This window comes from Pleurodeles waltl, chromosome 3_1 (assembly GCF_031143425.1).
Source record: "Pleurodeles waltl isolate 20211129_DDA chromosome 3_1, aPleWal1.hap1.20221129, whole genome shotgun sequence".
Classification (NCBI taxonomy): domain Eukaryota; kingdom Metazoa; phylum Chordata; class Amphibia; order Caudata; family Salamandridae; genus Pleurodeles; species Pleurodeles waltl.
In genome coordinates this window covers 591,067,964-591,091,912 of record NC_090440.1, presented here as the reverse complement: position 1 = coordinate 591,091,912, position 23,949 = coordinate 591,067,964, and positions in this window count along the sequence as shown.

Sequence of the window (23,949 nt, the reverse complement as noted above, 5' to 3'; positions counted from 1 at the left end):
AACCATAAAAACTTTGGCACCGTGCCTTTAAGACCCTGAGCACCTCCAGTATCCCACCATGCCTCAGGGGTGAAGGGAAGGTGACAGTTGGTTCACAGTTAGGTCAGTACTTTTTTACGGTGACAATCTGTGTAACTGATCAGAAAGATAATCTGTCCTGCACTTCTAGGAGACTTAAGTCCGGGGAGGAGGGTGGGTTGTTTATGACTTTGATGAGGATACCCCTGGAAGAGAACTAGGATTTACAGGTAAGTAACTAATCCTTCTCTTCCAGGGGATCCTCATCAATAGTCATAAACATTGAATAGATTAGCAAGCCCATCCCTAAACTCTGCGGACTGTCCGAAAGAAGTGCAGGAAAGAATACATATTCATGCAAATAGATTTCTAAGAGAGGCCTGCCCCACCTGGGCATCCGCTCTTGCATCCGAGTCTAAACAGTAATGCTTAGTAAAGGTATGCACAGACTTCCATGTAGCAGCCTTACAAATCTCGGAAATTGGTACATTGTTAAGGAGGGCAGCAGTAGCCGCTTTTCCCCTTGTGGAATGCGCTTTTGGCCTAGCCAGTAATTGCTTATTAGCCAGTTGGTAAGTGTTAACAATACAAGACACAATCCATCTTGATATAGTTCGTTTAGACGCTGCCTCTCCTGTTCTTAAATGACCATAATTCAGAAACAAATGGTTAGAATGTCTAATCGGTTTTGTTTTGTCCAAATAGAATTTCAGCACTCTTTTTAAGTCTAAAGAATGCAATGCTTTCTCAGCCGGAGTCTCCGGATTGGGAAAGAAAGTCGGTAAAGATATAGTCTGATTAATATGGAATTCCTTCGGAAGGAAAGATGGGTGAGTTCGCAGAACCACTCTATTATCGTGAAAAACCGTGTACGGTTCTCTGCAAGACAGAGCCTGAATTTCGCTGACCCTCCTCGCTGAAGTAATGGCCACCAAAAAAGCCGTCTTCCACGTAAGGTGCTGTAAAGAGGCCTTGTGGATAGGTTCAAAGGGAGGGCCCATAAGTTTTGACAGGACTACATTCAGTTCCCATGGAGGAGAAGGTCTCCGAATGGGAGGAAAAACCTTTTTCAAGCCTTCTAAAAAATCCTTGACTACAGGTATCGTAAAGAAGGATTCCTGAGAAGGCGACTTACGATACGCTGTAATTGCAGATAAATGAACCTTAATAGAAGATACTTGCAGACCAGACTTCGCCAGATGAAGTAAATAGGATAGTATGACGTCCTCCTGAGCTCGTATGGGATTTATACCTTGTTGAGAGCACCAGATGTAAAATCTCTTCCACTTAAAAGCGTAAGAACGCCGCGTGGAAGGTCGTTTTGACTCTTTCAAGATGCTCATGCACTCCTGTGAGAGCCCTAGGTGCCCATACTGTAGGAATTCAGGAGCCATGCTGTCAAGCTCAGAGAGGGAAGGTTGGGATGTAGGATTCTGCCTTCCATTCTGCTCAGGAGATCCGGTCTGCACGGCAACCTCCTGTGAGGTCTTTCCGATAAGTTGAGTAGGTCCGTGTACCAGAATTGGCGGGGCCATTGTGGCGCTATCAGAATCATTCTGGTTCTGGAGTTGTAAAATTTGTTGATTACTGCCGGTATGAGGGGAATCGGTGGAAAGGCGTAGAGAAATGTCCCTGACCAGTTGATCAACAGGGCATTCCCTTGAGATCCCGGACGGCAGAACCTGGACGCGAAGTCTGGGCATTTCTTGTTTGTTTCGTCTGCAAAGAGATCCAACTGAGGTCGACCCCATTGACCGAAGATGTCCTCGACGACTTCGTCGTGTAGCACCCAGTCGTGCGCGTCTTCCAGATGTCTGCTCAGGAAATCTGCCTCTACGTTTTGCTGACCTGGCAGGTGTACCGCTGTGATAGACATTCCCCTGGCCAGGAGCCAATGCCATATCGTTTGGGATTCTCGAGACAGAGGTAGTGATCTTGTTCCCCCCTGTTTGTTCAGGTAATACATTGTGGTTGTATTGTCTGTCTGAATTAGGATAGATTTCCCCTGAACCAATGGAGAGAAAGATTTGAGAGCCAGATGGACTGCTCTGAGTTCCAGTAGATTTATGTGATAGTTCTTTTCCTTGTCGGACCACAGACCCTGAGCTTGGAAGGAACCCAGATGAGCACCCCAACCCTGAAGAGACGCATCCGTTACCAGAGTGTCGACTGGAATTGTCTGGTGAAACGGAGAACCTATCGACAGGTGAGGTCTGTGCATCCACCATTGTAGTGATTGAAAAGCCACTGCTGGTAGTCGAACTCTGTCCTCCCAGTGACCAGTCTTTTGGCTCCAATTGTTCTCTAATGCCTCCTGAAGGGGCCTCATGCGTAGCCTGGCATTCGGGACAATGAAGATGCATGAAGCCATGGAGCCCAGAAGCGATGTCACCTGACGAGCTGTAGGTGCATCGGCTGTTAATAGATGTTGACACTTCCTGTGGATTGATAAAAGTCGTTCCTCCGAAGGATACACTCTTTGGAGCTCTGTGTTTAGTATCGCTCCCAGGTAGTGGAGGTTTTGTGTTGGAATCAAGGTTGACTTGTCGTGGTTGATTTGAAGACCTAGAGACTCGAAAGTTCTTAGAACGATATCTCGATGTTTTCTCGCCTGATCCGGAGATGAGGCCTTCACTAGCCAGTCGTCCAGGTAGGGGTAGACGAATATTTTTTGTCTTCGAAGGTGTGCCGCTACCACTGCTACACATTTTGAAAAGACTCGGGGTGCAGACTTCAGGCCGAATGGAAGGACTCTGAATTGGTAGTGCTGTGACGCTATCTGGAAACGTAAAAATTTCCGATGTTTGGTTGCTATTGGGATGTGAAAATATGCATCCTGTAGGTCGATGGAGCACATCCAGTCTCCCTGATGCAGTTGCGGGACAATCTGGTGAAGGGCTAGCATCCTGAACTTTTGTTTTCTTATGTACTTGTTCAGGAGCCGTAAGTCCAGAATTGGTCTGAAGAGGCCCTGTTGACCTTTTTTCGCCACCAGAAAGTAACGGGAGTACACCCCTTTTCCTTTTTGTGCCGGAGGAACCTTTTCTACAGCTTTCTTTTGTAGGAGTGCGAGAACTTCCTTGCGTAGCAGGCTGAGATGAGAAGGAAAACACCTTGCTGGCGGCAAGTGTGGAGGAGGTTTTTTGAAAAGGAGAGAATAGCCATGTTCGACAATATTGAGCACCCATTTGTCTTTTGTGATTGAGTGCCACTCGCGAAGATGATGCGTAACACTTCCCCCCACCGGAGTGGTGCACAGTGCTGAGGGAAGCAATGCCTCATTGCTTTGATGGTGTCTTTGCTGTAGACTGTTGAGGTCTACTTGACCCTCTGTCTCTTGTGGGTCTACGTGCCTGAAACAGGGGACGTCCCTGTCGTTGTTGTGGCCTTTGAGACCAGTGAGGGGTTTGAACCCTCTGCTGGAATGGTCGTCTGTCATACGGCCTGTACCTCCGCCTGAAGTCTTTTTTACGTTCCAGGCCCACTGCCCTCATCGTGTCGACTTCCGTTTTCATTCGGGCCAACTCTTCATTCGCGTGGGTACCGAACAACGAACTCCCGCTGAATGGGAGGTTCAAAATGCGCTGCTGTGCTTCCTGTTTCAGACCCGTGAGCCGTAGCCAGGAAGACCTCCTAGCGCAGATTCCGTGCGCATACCCATGCGCAGCCAAATCCGCCCCGTCCGCCGCCGCGCTGATGACCTGGTTAGATACTAGGCCCCCTTCCTGCAAGATTTCCTGGAAGTCCTGTCTATCTTCCCTGGGCAACTTTTCTGTAAATCTGTGGAGTGAGTCCCACAGAGAGCGGTCATATCTGCCCAGAAGTGCTGAGGCGCTGGAGACCTTCATAGCAGATGCCGCCGTACCGCACATCTTTCTCCCCAGAGAGTCTAGGTGTCTGCTCTCCTTATCCGGGGGGACTGTGGAAGATGATGCCACAGAGTGTGTTTTTCTGGCTGCGGCTAAGATCACAGAGTCCGGTGGCGGATCCTTCCACAGGAATAAAGGATCTTGTTCCGGAGCTTTGTATTTCTTTTGAATCCTAGCCGGGGCAGACTTGAGAGTGGCTGGAGACAGAAAAGTGTCCATAGTCGGTTGCAGCAAACCCGGTACTAGTGGCAGCAGTTTTCTCGAGACTGATCTGTGTTGTAGGGTCTCAAAGATAACTGAGGATGAGGTGGCCGGCTCCGGTACCTCAATATATAGCTTCTGCGCTCCCCTTAGAAGAACCTCATTAAAAGTGGTGATATCATCCACCGGGGAAATCCTAGCAGGTGGAGAATCTGTGAGTGTGGGGGAGTAGCGCCCCACAGACGATCCTGAAGAAGACCAAGAAGGTGATCTTCTGCGTGGTGTTCGTGACCTGGTTCTCCTTCGGGAACGGGACCTGCTCCGAGAGGCTGTAGCAGAGTGTGCAGGTCTTGTGGTCGGCTGACGAGAAGCAGAACGAGCCCGTCCTGCTCTAGCTGTAGGCGATGGCGTTCTCGGTAATGAGGCAGTATGAGAATACATCCTCGAGTATTGTGAATCCGGGGATGCTGTGATGGGAGAAACATGCCCCGATGCTCTGGAATGGGATGATGCACTCCTTATAGAGACCACCGGTGAGGGAGCTTTGTCCGCTGGCTCTACTGCCTGTGACACAGCTGAAGGTTGTGTCGACGTCGATTGTATCCTCGACGTCGAAGGTTGCGATGGCTGGTCTGCTCTCGACGTCGAAGGTCTCGACGTCGGAGGTCTTGCCGTCGAGTGTCTTGACGCCGATCGCCTATCGCGGGACCTGGACCTACTCGCCGTCGTGTGTCTCGACGTTGAGTGGCGAGTGGTCGACGGCGGATGTTCATGCCGTCGAGGTGTTTTTGGTGTCGTGTCCTTCGACGCCAAGGGGTGAGACGTTCTCAACGGCGAACGGGAGCGCCGGAGATGACTCGACGCCGAACGGCGGCCTGCCGTCGACGGAGATGTACCCCTGTGTCCATGCTTCGACGTTTTGTCCCTCGACGTCGGTCTGGTCGCCGTCGACGGCGATCTATGCCGGTGAGACGGTGGTGCCGATGACGTCGATGGAGAACAAACAGGTACAATCCTACCTGTCGACGTCGATCGGGCCATTCCTTCTGCTGTAGGTCTGGGAAGTGAAGAGGATGTTGACTTTTTCCTCTCCTGAAGCCCATGTAGCCTGATCTTCTCTCTGTCTTTGAGAGTCCTCCTTGACATGTTCTTACAATACTTGCAGGTGTCAGGACAGTGACTCTGTGGCAGGCATACAATACACAGAGAGTGTGGGTCTGACTGGGCTTTCTTCTTCCCACAAGAGGGACATTTTACAAAAAGAGATGGCATTTTTCTGTCAGAAAAAACCTTCCTAGCTCAGACAAAGATGTTACTTGTCGAGTGAAAAGTGAAAAAACGCTTTTTTAAAGAATTTTTCTGAGGAAAACTCAGAAAAACTGAGAGCTCAATGCTCCAGGATCCTCTCAGAAGAAGCCGGAAAAAAGAACTGACCTAACTGTGAACCAACTGTCACCTTCCCTTCACCCCTGAGGCATGGTGGGATACTGGAGGTGCTCAGGGTCTTAAAGGCACGGTGCCAAAGTTTTTATGGTTCTCCTGTGTTAACCTGCATGCAGCCTATTGGCTAAGAATGCTTCATTGTTTTTCAATGTGGTTTTTTCTATTTTTCTCTGATATTTACTGCTGTTTACTTCCCTAAGTTCAGTTTTTGGGGCTTAGGTAGATATTTATGATCTATTGTGATTTTATAATATAAAAAAAAAAAAAAAAAAAAAAAAAAAACTTGCATAGAAATAAAGCATTTTAGCCTATTTATGATTATAGCCTGCATTGCTGTTTTACACATGATATTATGTATGTATTTTATATATATATGCTCCGGGGTCCCCGCACAAGGGCGGGAATATTCAATGTTTATGACTATTGATGAGGATCCCCTGGAAGAGAACATAAGAAAACACAATACACAGTTATACTAAAAATAAAGGTACTTTATTTTTATGACAATATGCCAAAGTATCTTAGAGTGTACCCCCAGTGAGAGGATAGGAAATATAGACAAGATATATATACACAATAGCAAAAATATGCAGTATAGTCTTAGAAAACAGTGCAAACAATGTATAGTTACAATAGGATGCAATGGGGAAACATAGGGATAGGGGCAACACAAACCATATACTCCAGAAGTGGAATGCGAACCACGAATGGACCCCAAACCTATGTGACCTTGTAGAGGGTCGCTGGGACTATTAGAAAATAGTGAGAGTTAGCAAAATAACCCTCCCCAAGACCCTGAAAAGTGAGTGCAAAGTGCACTAAAGTTCCCCTAAGGACAAAATAGTCGTGTTAGAGGGAAAATGCAAGGAAAACACAAATCAGCAATGCAACAACGATGGATTCCTGACTGAGGGTACCTGTGGAACAAGGGGACCAAGTCCAAAAGTCACAAGCAGCTCGGAGATGGGCAGATGCCCAAGAAATGCCAGCGGTTGGTGTAAAGAAGCTCTTACTAGGCTGAAGAACTGTGAATACTGCAGGAACGACAAGGGCTAGAGACTTCCCCTTTGGAGGATGGATCCCCCACGCCTTGGAGAGTCGTGCAGAAGTGTTTTCCCGCCAGATGGACGCCAACAAGCCTTGCTACACGCAAATCGTGCGTTTGGCGTTTTTGGACGCTGCTGGGGCCCAGGAGGGACCAGGAGGTCGCAAATTGGACCTGCAGAGAGAGGGGACGTCGAGCAAGACAAAGAGCCCTCACTGAAGCAGGTAGCACCCGGAGAAGTGCCAGAAACAGGCACTACGAGGATGCGTGAAACGGTGCTCGCCGGAGTTGCACAAAGGAGTCCCACGTCGCCGGAGACCAACTTAGAAAGTCGTGCAATGCAGGTTAGAGTGCCGTGGACCCAGGCTTGGCTGTGCACGAAGGATTTCCGCCGGAAGTGCACAGGGGCCGGAGTAGCTTGCAAAGTCGCGGTTCCCAGCAATGCAGCCCAGCGAGGTGAGGCAAGGACTTACCTCCACCAAACTTGGGCTGAAGAGTCACTGGACTGTGGGGGTCACTTGGACGGTGTCGCTGGATTCGAGGGACCTCGCTCGTCGTGCTGAGAGGAGACCCAAGGGACCGGTAATGCAGCTTTTTGGTGCCTGCGGTTGCAGGGGGAAGATTCCGTCGACCCACGGGAGATTTCTTCGGAGCTTCTGGTGCAGAGAGGAGGCAGACTACCCCCACAGCATGCACAAGCAGGAAAACAGTCGAGAAGGCGGCAGGATCAGCGTTACAGAGTTGCAGTAGTCGTCTTTGCTACTATGTTGCAGGTTTGCAGGCTTCCAGCGCGGTCAGCGGTCGATTCCTTATCAGAAGGTGAAGAGGGAGATGCAGAGGAACTCGGCTGAGCTCATGCATTCGTTATCTAAAGTTTCCCCAGAGACAGAGACCCTAAATAGCCAGAAAAGAGGGTTTGGCTACCTAGGAGAGAGGAAAGGCTACTAACACCTGAAGGAGCCTATCACAAGGAGTCTCTGACGTCACCTGATGGCACTGGCCACTCAGAGCAGTCCAGTGTGCCAGCAGCACCTCTGTTTCCAAGATGGCAGAGGTCTGGAGCACACTGGAGGAGCTCTGGACACCTCCCAGGGGAGGTGCAGGTCAGGGGAGTGGTCACTCCCCTTTCCTTTGTCCAGTTTCGCGCCAGAGCAGGGGCTAAGGGGTCCCTGAACCGGTGTAGACTGGCTTATGCAGAATTGGGCACATCTGTGCCCAACAAAGCATTTCCAGAGGCTGGGGGAGGCTACTCCTCCCCTGCCTTCACACCATTTTCCAAAGGGAGAGGGTGTCACACCCTCTCTCAGAGGAAGTTCTTTGTTCTGCCATCCTGGGCCAGGCCTGGCTGGACCCCAGGAGGGCAGCTGCCTGTCTGAGGGGTTGGCAGCAGCAGCAGCTGCAGAGAAACCCCAGGAAGGGCAGTCTGGCAGTACCAGGGTCTGTGCTACAGACCACTGGGATCATGGAATTGTACCAACAATGCCAGGGTGGCATAGAGGGGGCAATTCCATGATCATAGACATGTTACATGGCCATATTCGGAGTTACCATGGTGAAGCTACATATAGGTAGTGACCTATATGTAGTGCACGCGTGTAATGGTGTCCCCGCACTCACAAAGTTCAGTGAATTGGCTCTGAACAATGTGGGGGCACCTTGGCTAGTGCCAGGGTGCCCTCACACTAAGTAACTTTGCACCTAACCTTTACCAGGTAAAGGTTAGACATATAGGTGACTTATAAGTTACTTAAGTGCAGTGAAAAATGGCTGTGAAATAACGTGGACGTTATTTCACCCCGGGATGCAGTGGCAGGCCTGTGTAAGAATTGTCAGAGCTCCCTATGGGTGGCAAAAGAAATGCTGCAGCCCATAGGGATCTCCTGGAACCCCAATACCCTGGGTACCTCAGTACCATATACTAGGGAATTATAAGGGTGTTCCAGTAAGCCAATGTAAATTGGTAAAAATGGTCACTAGCCTGTCAGTGACAATTTGGAAAGAAATGAGAGAGCATAACCACTGAGGTTCTGATTAGCAGAGCCTCAGTGAGACAGTTAGTCACTACACAGGTAACACATTCAGGCACACTTATGAGCACTGGGGCCCTGGGTTACCAGGGTCCCAGTGACACATACAACTAAAACAACATATATACAGTGAAAAATGGGGGTAACATGCCAGGCAAGATGGTACTTTCCTACAGGTGGGTTCTCCCAGGGATGTAGGGGTTGTGTCACGGGAGAGTTGGGTAGGGTTGGGAGGTGGGGAGAGAAGCACAGGGTGGGGAGCATGGGTAAAAAATATGTACTCATTCACTTGTACCCGAAAAGGATTTTCATTTGCCAGTCTTCGGGCCATTATAGGCGGGCTGATCATAAAAGGTAGGTGATGAGGGGAAATGAGTTGAGGCTCCGATCATTGAATGTTAATGGTTTACGGGTAAGCAGTAGGCAAAACAGGTTGGTGCAATATTGTAGAGCTGTCCAAGCTATGGCGATAATCTTGCAAGAAACACATCTGTCTAAGGAAGAGTGTATTAGGGTGTTTAAGTCACATCAATTGATACAGCACATACTAAGCACCACACAGGTGGGGGGTAGTAAGGGGGTGGCCATACTAGTTAAAAACCACTCTGGAATTTTCCACAGAGGACCGGTAGATAAGGCAGGTAGGTGGGCAATAGGAAAGTTGGTGGATTTCGATCAGGCGTTCACTTTAGTGGGCTATTATGGACCTAACAGGGGTGGTATTGTACCCCTGTGAGAGCTACATTGGCATTTGTTACAACTTCCTGATCCAATAATATGGGTGGGGATTTCAATATAGTGTTAAATTACGACTTAGGTAGGTCAGCAGGAAGCAGATCAAAAATGAATGAGACAATGCGATCTCGCGTAATTAATATGATGTCTCAGTGTTACATGATATTTGGAGAGAGACGATGGGAACAAAGAAGGGATATACATTCAACAATAAGAAGTATAGACATAAATCAAGGATTGACGATGTGTTAGTCGATGGAAGATTGAAAGAGTGTGTTGAAGAAATTTCTCGCGTTGGTGTGCACTTATCTGATCACTCAGCAGTGAGTGTGAGCTTTCGAGTTAGCGGGAAGACTCTCAGAGTAGGTGGATGCTGGATAGGACTCTCCTCCTAGATAAGGCTTCTGCGGCAGGTTTGAGAGCTGACACAGAGGAATTCTTTAATTGGAAGGCGGGGTCATCGCCAACAGATATGGAAAGGGACACCTTTAAGGCCTTCCTGAGAGGCAGATTGGTTAGAGCAGCTTCCATCAAGAGATAACTATATAAAAATTAGATTAGCTGCTTGGAAGAGCATATACAATCAGTGGAGAAAGCTGATAGACAAAAGTGGTGAGGAAGAAGAAAGTAGAAGACTAGCTAAAGCGCTCCAAGAACTAAGATATGAGCTTTCAGTAGTTTTAGATAAAAGAGTTAAGGCAAGATGTTAAGTTAATAGGATGGCCCATTTTGAATATGGGGAAAAATTGTGGGAAGTTACTAGCTTGTCAAATAAAGTAAAAACAGGTGAAAAATAAGGTGCTGGAGATTCAGGGTAATATTCCAGGGGCCACAGGTAGGAGAAACGAGGAGATTGACGAGTCTTTTCAAGACTTTTTCCAGGACCTTTATACAGAGAGTTTAGAGGCGTCACCAGAGAAGGTCCTGGCATGGCTGAAAGATTTAGATCTTATTACCTTGGGAGAGGAGGACAATACATTTCTGACTGAAGCAATTGGGCAGGAAGAGGTGGATGAGGTGATACGTTCGAGGAAATCAGGGAAAGCGCCAGGCCCGGATGGGTTACCTCTCAAAATCTATAAAGTCTTAGGTGACAGTATAACTAAAATCCTCTGAGGGTTGTGTAATAGTATTCTGGTAGAGGGAGCTACGCTCCCCCCCTCTCTTGGAGGGAGGCCACGATCACACTAATATTAAAGCCAGGCAAACACCCCACGCCTTGCGACTCATACAGGCCGATCTCTTTACTGAACAGTGATTACACAATTTTTGCAAACATTTTGGTGGTCAGGTTGGGCAATTTCCTGGGTAAATTAATTCACGTAGACCAAAAAGGATTTTTAAAGGGCAGATACTTACATGAGTTAACTCAAGGCTTGATAGGCACAATAGATCTGGCGAGCTCATGTAAGAAACCCTTAGCGGTGGTTACGATTGATGCCACCAAGGCATTTGATAGGGTCACCTGGTCATATCTGAGTACTCTCTGTGAGACTTTTAACTTGGGAAGGAGGTTTATAAGGGTATTACAGATAATATATCAAAGTGAAGATGCAAGAATGTTGGTTAATTGCTCCTTAACTTGCCCTTTCAAAATTGGAAGAACCAGACAGGGATGCCCATTATCCCCTCTGTTATTTAATCTGTACATTGAAGCCCTGGCCTGTAAAGTTAGAAGAGAGTTGATGATACCCCTGTTTCAGTGCCGAAACTGGTACAGGAAAGTGGTCCTATATGCAGATGATCTGATAGTCTATACAACAAATTTAAAAACAAACCTACCTGTCTTGGAAGACCTGATGACAAAATTTGGGGAACTTGCGGGGTACGCAGTTAATAAAGGAAAAACTGAAGTTATAACTTATAATATGTCCGAGGAGAGCGTTACAAGTAAGAGAGAGTTGAAATACTTTGGCATTTGTCAACCTGGTTAAAATGATGATCTCACCAAAATTGCTATTCATTTTTAATGCGCTACCTTTGAGGTACGATAAGGAATGGTTAAGTAAGTTTCAGGGTAAAATTAGTAGATTTATATGGGACCACAAGGGAGCACGCATAGAATGGAAGAAGCTGAGGCAAAGGAAGGAGAAGGGGGGCTAGCGCTACCAGATCTACAATTTTACGCATGGGCACTCTTTATTAAAAATATGAGAGGGGCTCTAGGAAGGTCAACTATCTCCGAGCTGGAGCAGATATTAAAAGTTATGATGGAATTTGAGAAGGTTACGGAGGTGGGCTTTTTATATAAATTTGGAGAACCTAAATTCTTCAAAAAGGTGAGAATTAAACTAATGCTAGATTTGCTGAAAATGTGGTATGCGGTGAGGAGGGCCACTAACGTTCCATGCTAAAGTAAATATGCCCCCCTCTGGGATTCACCGGGCTCGCCAGAATGGACTAAAGACGCTTTAGCTGTACCTCTGAAAGAGGCAGGTCTTCTGCACTGGGGGCAATTGTGTACGGCAGAGGGCTTGATCTCCTATGAAGACCTTAGCAGGAAAACAGCCGTAAACATCTCCAAATTTAAATATTTGTAAATAAGGAGCTGGGTCAAGGAAGTTAAAGGGTGAGTGGGTGGCTCAAATGAGGTAGAAAGGTTGCTTCAGAGGGCTGACCTCAACAAGAAATAAATATCGAGATGGTACTGGACACTCCTGGATATGATAAAGGGTGAATTTCTGCAAGAAGAAATGTGGAAAGAACATTTCCCAGGAACACAGATAAGTGATCTATGGCAAGTATCTATTCCCTTGCTGTATTCTACAGTCAAACCTGCTTGTTTAAGAAGAAATCACTTGTTTTCAATTCACAGGGCCTTTTAGACCCCAGAGAAGCTATCAAGATTGAATCCCGCTAATAAGGTCAGGTGTGGGAAATGTGGCCTGGAATCCGCAGGAGATGTGCACATGTTCTGGGAGTGCCTACGGCTTAGCCAATATTGGAGGGAGGTTGGTGAAAGTATCAATAAGATCTTACCTATGAAGTGCAAGGAAAGCCCAGCTCTGGTTATTTTTGGTTGTATACTGGGGGAAACAGAGGTAAATAAGGACAGGGCCAAGCTGCTGTTCTATATGATATTATTGGCCAGGAAGGAGATTTGTAGGAAATGGATTAGTTTGACCGCCCAACACTCCTGGAATGGAAAGACTCGTTAATATTTCATTTAACATATGATACAAGGGGGAAGGAAAAAGATGATAACAAGTATAGGTTCTGGGGGCCGCTGATAAGCTGGCTAACAACGTAATATTGGTCTGTCCTATGATCACACGGGTGCGAGTCCAAGGGAACGCCGCGTAGTGGTGCTCCCGAGGGCTACTCTAGCCCAGAAATATGGACTACCCCCCGGTTTGGGAGCCTCAAAGGGGAGATTACTCTGGAATTAATGTATTCCCCAGTGGTGACACCCAAAAATACATTTTGCCCTTCGGTTTAAGTGAATGAGGACTATATAAAAAAAAAAGAATGGATAAAAGCACAACAGGTGAATTTGACTGGAGACAGCAAAAAGAGTAAGAACAAGGAATTGATAGTGGCAAAGCAAGAGAAAAAGGAAGAAATAAGCCTGAGAGATAGAGGAACGCCGTTAGAGGGTGGTTCTGTGGGGAGAGATGGGGGAGAGAAGGTTCGAAATCAGCCTGGGAGTAGTATTACTCCAGCTACATTATCAAGTACACAAGACATCATGAGGGAATAGCATGAGTCGTGTTCATGGAAACTAACTTGTACATAGAAAGTACCAGCTTTTGCAGGCAAATTAACGCAAAGTGCAAATAGTGAACCTGAACAAACAATCCTTTGGCCCCTGTCCCTGTTTAAAAGCCACCCTGCTACCTATCAAGTAGTTGCAAGTGTCTTCTGCGAAAGTGATAGTCTGGAGTTGTTGGACATGTCCCAGTTTGCAGGGTCATCCCCAAACTTTTTGTTGGCTTTACTCTCACATACACATGCTCTGTGTAAATTGTATTGGTGATTGGCTCTTCCATGACTGGCATATTTCATCTAGTAGTATGTCCCAAGTAAAGTGCACTAGAGGTGCTCAGGGCTTGCAGATCAAATTCTGCTAGTGGGCCTGCAGCACAGATTGTGCCACCCACAAGTAGCCTTGTAAACATGGGTCAGACCTGCCACTGCAGTGCCTGAGTGTACAATTTTCAACTGCCAATTTGACCTGGCAAGTGTACCCAATTACCAGGCCCAAACCGTCCCTTTTTATACGTGTAATGCACCCCTATGGGCAGGGTGCAGTGTATGTTAAAGGTGGGGCATGTAGTGATGTGTTTTACATGTCCTAACAGTGATATACTGCCAAATTCGGGTTTCACTATTGCAAGGCCTAGCACTCTCATAGGCTAACATTGGGGCTGCCTTTAAATATCTTTTAAGTGCAGTTTCTCTTTGGGAGCAGACTGAGATTTGGGGTTTGGGGTCTCTGAACTCATAATTTTAAAATATATCATTTTATAAAGTTGTTTTTAAATTGTCAGTTTGAAAATGCCACTTTTAGAAAGTAGCCATTATTTTGCATTAACCATTCTGTGACTCTGCATGTTTCTGTATTCCCTGTCTGGGTCAGACTGACAGTTGGGCTGTTTGTGAATCAATCTCCACTATACAGTGACACAAAGGGAGATAAGGTGTAGCCAGCATATCCTGATGGGTCATCTGGGCTAGAGTGGAGGGAGGAGCTGACACTTACACCTGAATGGATTGTGCCTGCCCTCACACAATGCAGTCTCCAAGCCCCTGGTGTGAGCCTGGAGCCAGGCCTGGGGAAGGTAGGATCTTAAAAAGAACAGATACTTTCCTTTGATGTTTGCCTACTTCAAAGGCAGTAAGGGGTATAAGTAGTGTACCCAAAAGCCCACATTTGCAGATTACTTCTGGAACCAAGAGGAAACTCTGCCAGGAGAAGAGCTGAAAAGCTGGTGGAAGAGTACTGCCCCTTTACCTGTGACTGTGCTTTGCAGGGTTGGCCTGAAGTTGCTGCTTCTGCCTGAAAGAGGACAAAGACTGGACTTTGTGGTATATTCCTGCTTGTGAAGTGTCTACAAGGGCTTGGACTGAGCTTGCCTCCTGTTTTGAAGTCTCAGGTGTAAGAGGCTGGACTGGCTTGTAGTGAGTACCAAGGGGTACTTACACCTTGCACCAGGCCCAGTTATCCCTTATTAGTGTATAGGGTGTCTAGCAGCATAGGCTGATAGATAATGGTAGCTTAGCAGAGCAGCTTAGGCTGAACTAGGAGACGAGTGAAGCTCCTACAGTACCACAAGTGTCATATGCACAATATCATAAGAAAACACAATACAGAGATATACTAAAAATAAAGGTACTTTATTTTTATGACAATATGCCAAAGTATCTGAGAGTGTACCCTCAGTATGAGGATAGCAAATATACACAAGATATGTGTACACAATACCAAAATATGCAGTAATAGTATTAGAAAACAGTGCAAACAATGTATAGTTACAATAGGATGTAATGGGGACACATAGGGATAGGGGCAACACAAACCATATACTCCAAAAGTGGAATGCGAACCACGAATGGACCCCAAACCTATGTGACCTTGTAGAGGGTCGCTGGGACTATTAGAAAATAGTAAGGGTTAGAAAAATAGCCCACCCCAAGACCCTGAAAAGGGAGTGCAAAGTGCACTAAAGTTCCCCAAAGGACATAGAAGTCGTGATAGGGGAATTCTGCAGGAAAGACACAAACCAGCAATGCAACAACGATGGATTTCCAGTCGAGGGTACCTGTGGAACAAGGGGACCAAGTCCAAAAGTCACAAGCAAGTCGGAGATGGGCAGATGCCCAGGAAATGCCAGCTGTGGATGCAAAGAAGCTACTACTGGACAGTAGAAGCTGAAGGTTCTGCAGGAACGACAAGGGCTAGAGACTTCCCCTTCGGAGGATGGATCCCCCACGCCGTGGAGAGTTGTGCAGAAGTGTTTTCCTGAAGAAAGACCGCCAACAAGCCTTGCTAGCTGCAAATCGTGCGGTTAGGGTTTTGGGCGCTGCTGTGGCCCAGGAGGGACCAGGATGTCGCCAATTGCGTCTGGGGACAGAGGGGGCTTCGAGCAAGACAAGGAGCCCTCTCAGAAGCAGGCAGCACCCGCAGAAGTGCCGGAACAGGCACTAAGAAGTGGAGTGAAACGGTGCTCACCCGAAGTTGCACAAAGGAGTCCCACGCCGCCGGAGGACAACTTAGGAGGTCGTGCAATGCAGGTTAGAGTGCCGTGGAACCAGGCTGGACTGTGCACAAAGGATTTCCGCCGGAAGTGCACAGAGGCCGGAGTAGCTGCAAAAGTCGCGGTTCCCAGCAATGCAGTCTGGCGTGGGGAGGCAAGGACTTACCTCCACCAAACTTGGACTGAAGAGTCACTGGACTGTGGGAGTCACTTGGACAGAGTTGCTGGATTCAAGGGACCTCGCTCATCGTGCTGAGAGGAGACCCAGGGTACCGGTGATGCAGTTCTTTGGTGCCTGCGGTTGCAGGGGGACGATTCCGTCGACCCACGGGAGATTTCTTCGGATGTTCTAGTGTAGAGAGGAGCCAGACTACCCCCACAGCATGCACCACCAGGAAAACAGTCGAGAAGGCGGCAGAATCAGCGTTACAGAGTTGCAGTAGTCGTCTTTGCTACTTTGTTGCAGTTTTGCAGGCTTCCAGCGCGGTCAGCAGTCGATTCCTTGGCAGAAGGTGAAGAGAGAGATGCAGAGGAACTCGGATGAGCTCTTGCATTCGTTATCTAAGGAATCCCCAAAGACAGAGACCCTAAATAGCCAGAAAAGAGGGTTTGGCTACCTAGGAGAGAGGATAGGCTAGCAACACCTGAAGGAGCCTATCAGAAGGAGTCTCTGCCGTCACCTGCTGGCCCTGGCCACTCAGAGCAGTCCAGTGTGCCAGCAGCACCTCTGTTTCCAAGATGGCAGAGGTCTGGAGCACACTGGAGGAGCTCTGGGCACCTCCCGGGGGAGGTGCAGGTCAGGGGAGTGGTCACTCCCCTTTCCTTTGTCCAGTTTCGCGCAAGAGCAGGGCTGAGGGGTCCCTGAACCGGTGTAGACTGGCTTATGCAGAAATGGGCACCATCTGTGCCCATGAAAGCATTTCCAGAGGCTGGGGGAGGCTACTCCTCCCCTGCCTTCACACCATTTTCCAAAGGGAGAGGGTGTAACACCCTCTCTCAGAGGAAGTCCTTTGTTCTGCCATCCTGGGACAAGCCTGGCTGGACCCCAGGTGGGCAGAAACCTGTCTGAGGGGTTGGCAGCAGCAGCAGCTGCAGTGAAACCCCGGGAAAGGCAGTTTGGCAGTACCAGGGTCTGTGCTACAGAACACTGGGATCATGGGATTGTGCCAACTATGCCACGATGGCATAGAGGGGGCAATTCCATGATCATAGACATGTTACATGGCCATATTCGGAGTTATCATTGTGAAGCTACATATAGGTAGTGACCTATATGTAGTGCACGCGTGTAATGGTGTCCCCGCACTCCCAAAGTCCGGGGAATTGGCCCTGAACAATGTGGGGGCACCTTGGCTAGTGCCAGGGTGCCCTCACACTAAGTAACTTTGCACCTAACCTTTACCAGGTAAAGGTTAGACATATAGGTGACTTATAAGTTACTTACGTGCATTGTAAAATGGCTGTGAAATAACGTGGACGTTATTTCACTCAGGCTGCAGTGGCAGGCCTGTGTAAGAATTGTCAGAGCTCCCTATGGGTGGCAAAAGAAATGCTGCAGCCCATAGGGATCTCCTGGAACCCCAATACCCTGGGTACCTCAGTACCATATACTAGGGAATTATAAGGGTGTTCCAGTAAGCCAATGTAAATTGGTAAAATTGGTCACTAGCCTGTTAGTGACAATTTGAAAGAAATGAGAGAGCATAACCACTGAGGTTCTGATTAGCAGAGCCTCAGTGAGACAGTTAGTCATAACACAGGTAACACATTCAGGCACACTTATGAGCACTGGGGCCCTGGCTGGCAGGGTCCCAGTGACACATACAACTAAAACAACATATATACAGTGAAAAATGGGGGTAACATGCCAGGCAAGATGGTACTTTCCTACATCAGGGCCATCAAATACTTCCTCTGCCAGCACCTGGTCTCTCTGCTGAGACTCCTAGCCGGCCAAGTGGTGCTCTATCCATTACCTGGGCCCTTGAAAGGTAATGCTGGTAGAACCAAGGTGGAAGTCCATGCACAGGAGGCGTGCAGGGAAAATTGACGCACCACCTGCAACGCGTTTGCAAAAAAGAAGCAGCACTTGCATTGCGGGTGGAGAAAGGACGCAACACCCGCTTGCAGCTTCTGAAATCGATGCAAATCCCACGCAGCGCGGATTCTTGTGCAGCCGGATTTTGCACGCAACATCGCTGGGCTTCAATATTGACGTGAACCTGCCTGGACCTGAGGTGCCTGTCCAGAAACTGACGCATCACTCTCTTGCAGGAGAGAAAAACAATGCATCGGCTATCCGACTGGAGAAAAACGACATACTGCCTCATTTGCGAGTAAGGAATCACTGACTTTTCCGATGCACGCTCGGCAGTGCAGCTTTATTTTTGATGCAAACCAGGTGCTTTGAGTAACGTCAACGCATCCACTGTTTTCTATGGATTAAGGCTCTTTTTAATTGAAAAATTCATAACTTGACTTGTGTATTTGTCATTTTGGTCTTGTTTAATTTAGATGAACATTGGCTAGTATTCTAAACTGGTGTGGTGTCCATTTTGTAGTGTTTTCACTGCGTTACTGTGTGAGTTGGTACAAATACTTTACACATTGCCTTTCAGATAAGCCTGACTGCTTGTGGCAAGCTGCCAAGGGGGTGAGCAGGGGTTGTCTTAGGAGTGTAACTCCCTTAACCTGACTAAAGTGAAGGTCCCTGATTAGACAGAATGCAAACAAACTGCCAACCAGAGACCCCATTTCTAACACTGGTGATCAGCGGTGAGAATAGAACTTGTATTTGTACTTGACATACAGTGATTGGTGTACACAACTGTTGAAGTGCAGACCATTACGTGACCAAATACTGTTTTTCCTCTTCTACTCTCGGTTGTCCTCCTGGAGGTATTGTGATATCTTAGACTCTGGTTTGTAAGGGCACCTGTGAAGCCTTTGCAAAGTGGAAGTCAACTTCTTGCACCTGGAGATATATACAATGAGTGAGCTAAATGTTTTCTGCAAGGAAAGAGGGGTGGCTGTGAAGAGAAGGTCCCAAAGGTGGGTTCTTGAGACAGCCCTGTTTCAGTATGAGATGAAACGCTGGGAAGCAACCATACTAGATGGTTCTGCTGAGGAGGACTACTCTGACGAGGAGGGCAGGGGCCATGAAAGGGAACCAGAAAGAGAGGGATGGCTCCTAGCTCAGGAGCAGTGGATGAGACAGCTGGATGAAGAGCTTGAGAGAGAGATGAAGCCGAGAGAGCCTTAGCAAAGGAAAAAGAAATGTTAGTGTCTCAGCAACTGAGCTGTGAAGAGCCAAAGCTGAAAGCCAGGAGGGCTGAGTTTAGTTCAGATGGTGGCAGCAAAAGTCTTATGTGCAGTACTGAAGAAGTGCACGTGCCCAGAGACTTGGTGCCCAACACACTAGGAAATTCAGGGGTATAAATTAGCTCCAATGGTGTGCAGGGTTCCAGAGGTGGATTGGGGAACTGGCATGGGGAGTCGTATTCCTAGTGGTAAGAGGGACACTCTCTCTACTGGCTCTAGGTGAGAGTTACAGGGAGAGGGGTTCCCCCCAGGTAGAAGTCCTGATTTTGAAGTATGGAGACACCCCAGAAGAGAGTGGGGTGAGTGTCAGGGACAGTCAGATACTGTCTTACCAGTCTCAGGAGAGTGATGTGAGGTACCTTTTCAAGGTGCTGGATGGTGAGGTGGATGATAGTTTGGTTAACTCATAGGAGGGGCTGTGTGATGTGATTGATGGCGAGCATTTGTTCAGTCCTTATTTTCCAGAGCAACGCCAACACCAGGTGGAATGTGAATTCTATAACCCCAGGGAACTTGCACTGGAGGCAGACCTCTGGATGAGTACCAGAGGGTTTGAAGTGGCATTTAGGGGTGCTCCCGAAGAGAGTGGCTATAGGTATTTCCCAACCAGGTGAGGTGGGATAGGCTTGCAGTGGCCCAGGTAGGTCCCAGTGTATTGATGTGTGAGGGATCCCATGTCCAGTCTCAGAGGAGAGAGAATGGGCGGTGGGCTGAGTCGCAGGATGCCTGCGATCCAGTCCCAGAGCCTGGTGGGTTCAGTGAGAGAACACCAGGAGGGGAGCCTAGCTTGTACCATAGGGCCATCTGCTGAGGGGGGCCCCATAGTTTCAGGAGTACCACCAAGTCTAGTGTCTGGCAGTACAACTCCTAGTGGGGGGGTGGAGAAGTCCATAGAAAGGGGTGAGCAGGAGAGACACACCCCAGTGGAGAACCTGGATGGTTAGGGGTAAGCTCTGAGGTCAGAGCTCCCAAGGAATGACCCTGGTGATACCACTTCTAGTCTGGGGCAGCAGGCTCCATGCCCTGCCAGGTGGGCAGGGGTTGGGAGACCAGCACCAGACTGTTGTGCAACTGCTGAAGGTGTCCCCCTTGGGGGGGGGAGAAGAGAACCCTCCCCAGGAAGTCCTGAGTTGCCAGGCAGCGGTCCAGTCTGAGGGTGCAGATCCTAGGCTGGAGGGTCAGGTGCAGGGGGTAAACTCTGGGCTGATAAGGGGTGTGGTTTGCCCAACCACCCCAGTGAGTGTGACTTCTAGGGGTACATTCTGTGGTGAGGGCAGTCCAGAACCCTAGAAGAAGGGGCAGGGGAGGGAGAGACTCACCTCTGACCCCAGTTCCATCCAAGGGTACAGATTCAGGGTATCCCCTCTGACCTGGAGGGCGGGGCAACTGCTCACAGTGCCCCTACCATGTTGTCTTCTGGGGATTCTGCTCTGGGCAAGAGGGTGCAAAGCCCCAGAAACAGGGGTAGGGGAGGACTGCCTCACCCCTGACCCCTGCCCAGCCTAAGGGTGCAGACCCTGGACGGGGGACCAGATCCAGGGAGCCATCCCTGCACTGCTGCGAGAATTGTGCTAGACTGCTTCCTCAAGCAAACTGACAATTTTGGATTCTTGGGGGGGGGCACTTCTAGTGCGGGGTGAGGACCCCAGAAAGAGGGGTAGCGGTAGGAAAGCCTTGCCCCTGACCCCGGTCCAACCTGAGGGTACAGAGTGCAGAGCCCCAGAAGGGAGGACCAGTGTCAGGCTGCCATCCCTGACATGGTGGAAGGGAAAGTGGACAAAGGATGCCAGGCACCTGGGGCTGCCACCCCCCACTCTCTAAAGTCACAGTGATTGAAGGTTGAAAGCCTTGAAAGGCCTGGGGCCTGACTCCCATCCCTGACAGCTGTTAGTGGCCACTGTGGCTTGCTGTCCTGGTGGACATAGTGGGGAGGTGTGGGGGGGCAGTATGAGTCACACCCCGGGGGTGGAGTGGGCCACACCACTCTGTTGACCATGGTGGTACTGTCTGCCCACTGGGATACATCTGTGAGTAAAACAAGGTTAGGTACTGCACATATGAGACCTGCAGGTAAAGAGAGCTGTCCCCATGTTTTTGCCTCTTTCCTCCTTTTTTTCAGACCAGTTTTAGTTGGATTTAGGACTCTGGGCACTTTACCACTGCTAACCAGTGCTAAAGTTCATATGCTCTCTGTGTACATTGTATGGTGATTGGCTTTTCCATGATTGGTATAACTGATCTACTAGTAAGTCCCTAGTGCACTAGAGGTGCCCAGGGCTTGTAAATCAAATGCTACTAGTGGGCCTGCAGTACTGATTGTGCCACTGATTGTGCCACACACATGAGTAGCCCTACAAACATGGCTCAGACTTGCCACTGCAGTGTCTGTGTGTGCTGTTTTTACCTGCCAATTCGACCTGGCAAGTGTACCTACTTGCCAAGCCAAAACCTTCCCTACTATACATGGAAGGCACCCCTAATGTTGGCCCTAGGTAGCCCCAGGGGCAGAGTGCACTGTATGTTAAAGGTAGGACATGTACTGATGTGTTTTACATGTCTTGACAGTGAAATGCTGCCAAATTTGGTTTTCACTGTTGCAAGGCCTATCTCTCTTATAGGGTAACATGGGGGCTGCCTTTAAATATCTTTTAAGTGCAGTTTCCCTTTGGGAGCAGACACAGATTTGGAGTTTGGTGTCTCTGAACTCATAATTTAAAAATACATAATTTGGTAAATGTGTTTTTTTAATTGTCAGTTTGCAAATGGCACTTTTAGAAAGTGGTCATTTTTCTTGCCCAAACCATTCTGTGACTCTGCCTGCTTATGTATTCCCTGTCTGGGTCAGACTGACAGTTGGGCTGTTTGTAAATCTCCACTAGACAGTGACACAAATTGAGCTGGGGTGTAGCCTGCATATCCTGATGGGTCATCTGGGCTAGAGTAGAGGGAGGAGCTGACACTAACATAACATAGGAATGTGACAAGCACATGATAATTGGTACCCCCAGTGCACGCTACTACCCAACATTCAAGCTGAGTATAAATTATCACCTGCCCTTGATGACAATAGCACACAAGACATGCTTCCCATATGTTTCCGCAACTATGTGTCAGGACACAACCCCAATGTACAGTACATGGGGCAAGTAGAGGAAGGAAAGTGTATTCATTTATTAGAATTTGATAACACTACAGGAGACTGGGAGTTAAAAGGTACGGATTTACATGGCAGAAACTGGACCAATATAAATAAGCAGAGGCTCCTAAAGAACAAGTTACTTACCTTCGGTAACGCTTTTTCTGGTGGATACAGTAGCTACCTGTGGATTCCCCACCTTCTGAATTCTCCCAATACGTCACAATTGCGTGGCTCCGCACTCAACTCCATCTGACGTCATCGTGGCAATAAGAAGTCCTTGCCGGCATGCTGACGTCAGTTTCATCATTTTTTACATGCCTTCGAGGTGGACAGGTGAATACCGACTTCACTGGAACAATATATATACCAATCCATATATAAATATAAATCACAATATTTGTTTATGTACCAAAAACATATCTACATTTACAGCAAAAGAAGTCTTGGTATGAGCAGACAGACAGGTGGGACTGTGAGGAATCCACAGGTAGCTACTGTATCCACCAGAAAAAGCGTTACAGAAGGTAAGTAACTTTTTCTTCTGATGAATACAACTACCTGTGGATTCCTCACCTTATGAATAAAATCCCAGAGCAGTCCCACACTCGGAGGTGGGTGCCTGACCGGTCAAATCAAGAAATCCTGCAAAACAGAATGCACAAAATGGTCGTCCCTACTAACGTCCGAGTCTAAGCCCAAGTTGCGGCCTTACAAATTTCGGCAACTGGGACACCTCTAGCCAACGCTGAAGTAGAAGACTTAGCCCTGGTGGAATGGGCCCTAATACCTTCTTGCCAGTGAATAACAAATCTTTATGCAAAGAATGACCCACCTGGAAAGGGTTCTCTTGTGGACGGCTTTGCCCTTCATCTTGCCCACATATCCAACAAAGAGTTGATCAATAGGAAAGTCTCTTGTCCTTTCAATGTAAAAACTCAGAGCCCTTCTTGGATCTAGGCAATTAAGTCTTTCCTCCTCCTTTGAAGGATGGGGAGGAGGAAAAAAGGACAACAGTGTTATAGATTGCCCCATATGAAAGGGAGTGACAACTTTGGGAAGGAAAGTCGTCCTGTTTCTCAGCACCACCTTGTCAGCATGAAAGGCTGTAAAAGGAGATTTCACACCACGAGCCTGGGACTCACTCACATGCCTAGAAGGCGTGATAGTTGTGAGGAAAACTGCTTTCAAAACTAAAAGCCTTAAAGGGCAAGAATGCATAGGCTCAAATGGTGAACCCATTAAAAAAGTATGAACCAAATTCAAATCCCACTGAGGCATGAGAAACGGAGAGGGAGGAAACTTGTTAGTCAAGCCTTTCAAGAACCTAATAACTAAAGGGGACTTAAATAAGGAAGGTTGATCAGGAAGGCACAGAAAGGCTGACAGCGCTGATAAATAACCCTTCACAGTCCCAACTGCACATCCTTTCTGTGCCAAGGAAAGGGCAAAAAGCAAAACATCAGACAAATGGGTCTTTAAGGAATCAATTTGCTTCTCTCCACACTGAGCAACACATTTTGCCCATCTGTTAGCATAGACAGTCTTGGTGGAGTGTCGCCTGGCTGATAAGATAACATCCACCACTTCTGGAGAGAGAGAAAAGGAACTCAGATTGCCCCGTTCAATCTCCAGGTATGTAGGTGCAGGCTCTGGAGGTGGGGGTGTAGAACCTGCCCCTGCGACTGCGACAGGAGGTCTGCCCTGAGAGGGAGACAGAGCGGAGAGCATAGTGAGAGTTAGAGAAGGTCTGTGTACCACACCCTTCTTGGCCAATCGAGGGCTGTTAAAACGACTTGAGCCCAATCTTGGCGAATCTTCCTCAAAACCAGAGGAATCAAGGGTATGGGGGGGAAACGCGTAAAGCAACTGGTCACACCAAGACATCTTGAACACATCCCCCAAAGCTCCCTGCACAGGATACTGGAGGCTTCAGAACGACGTGCAGTATGCGTTC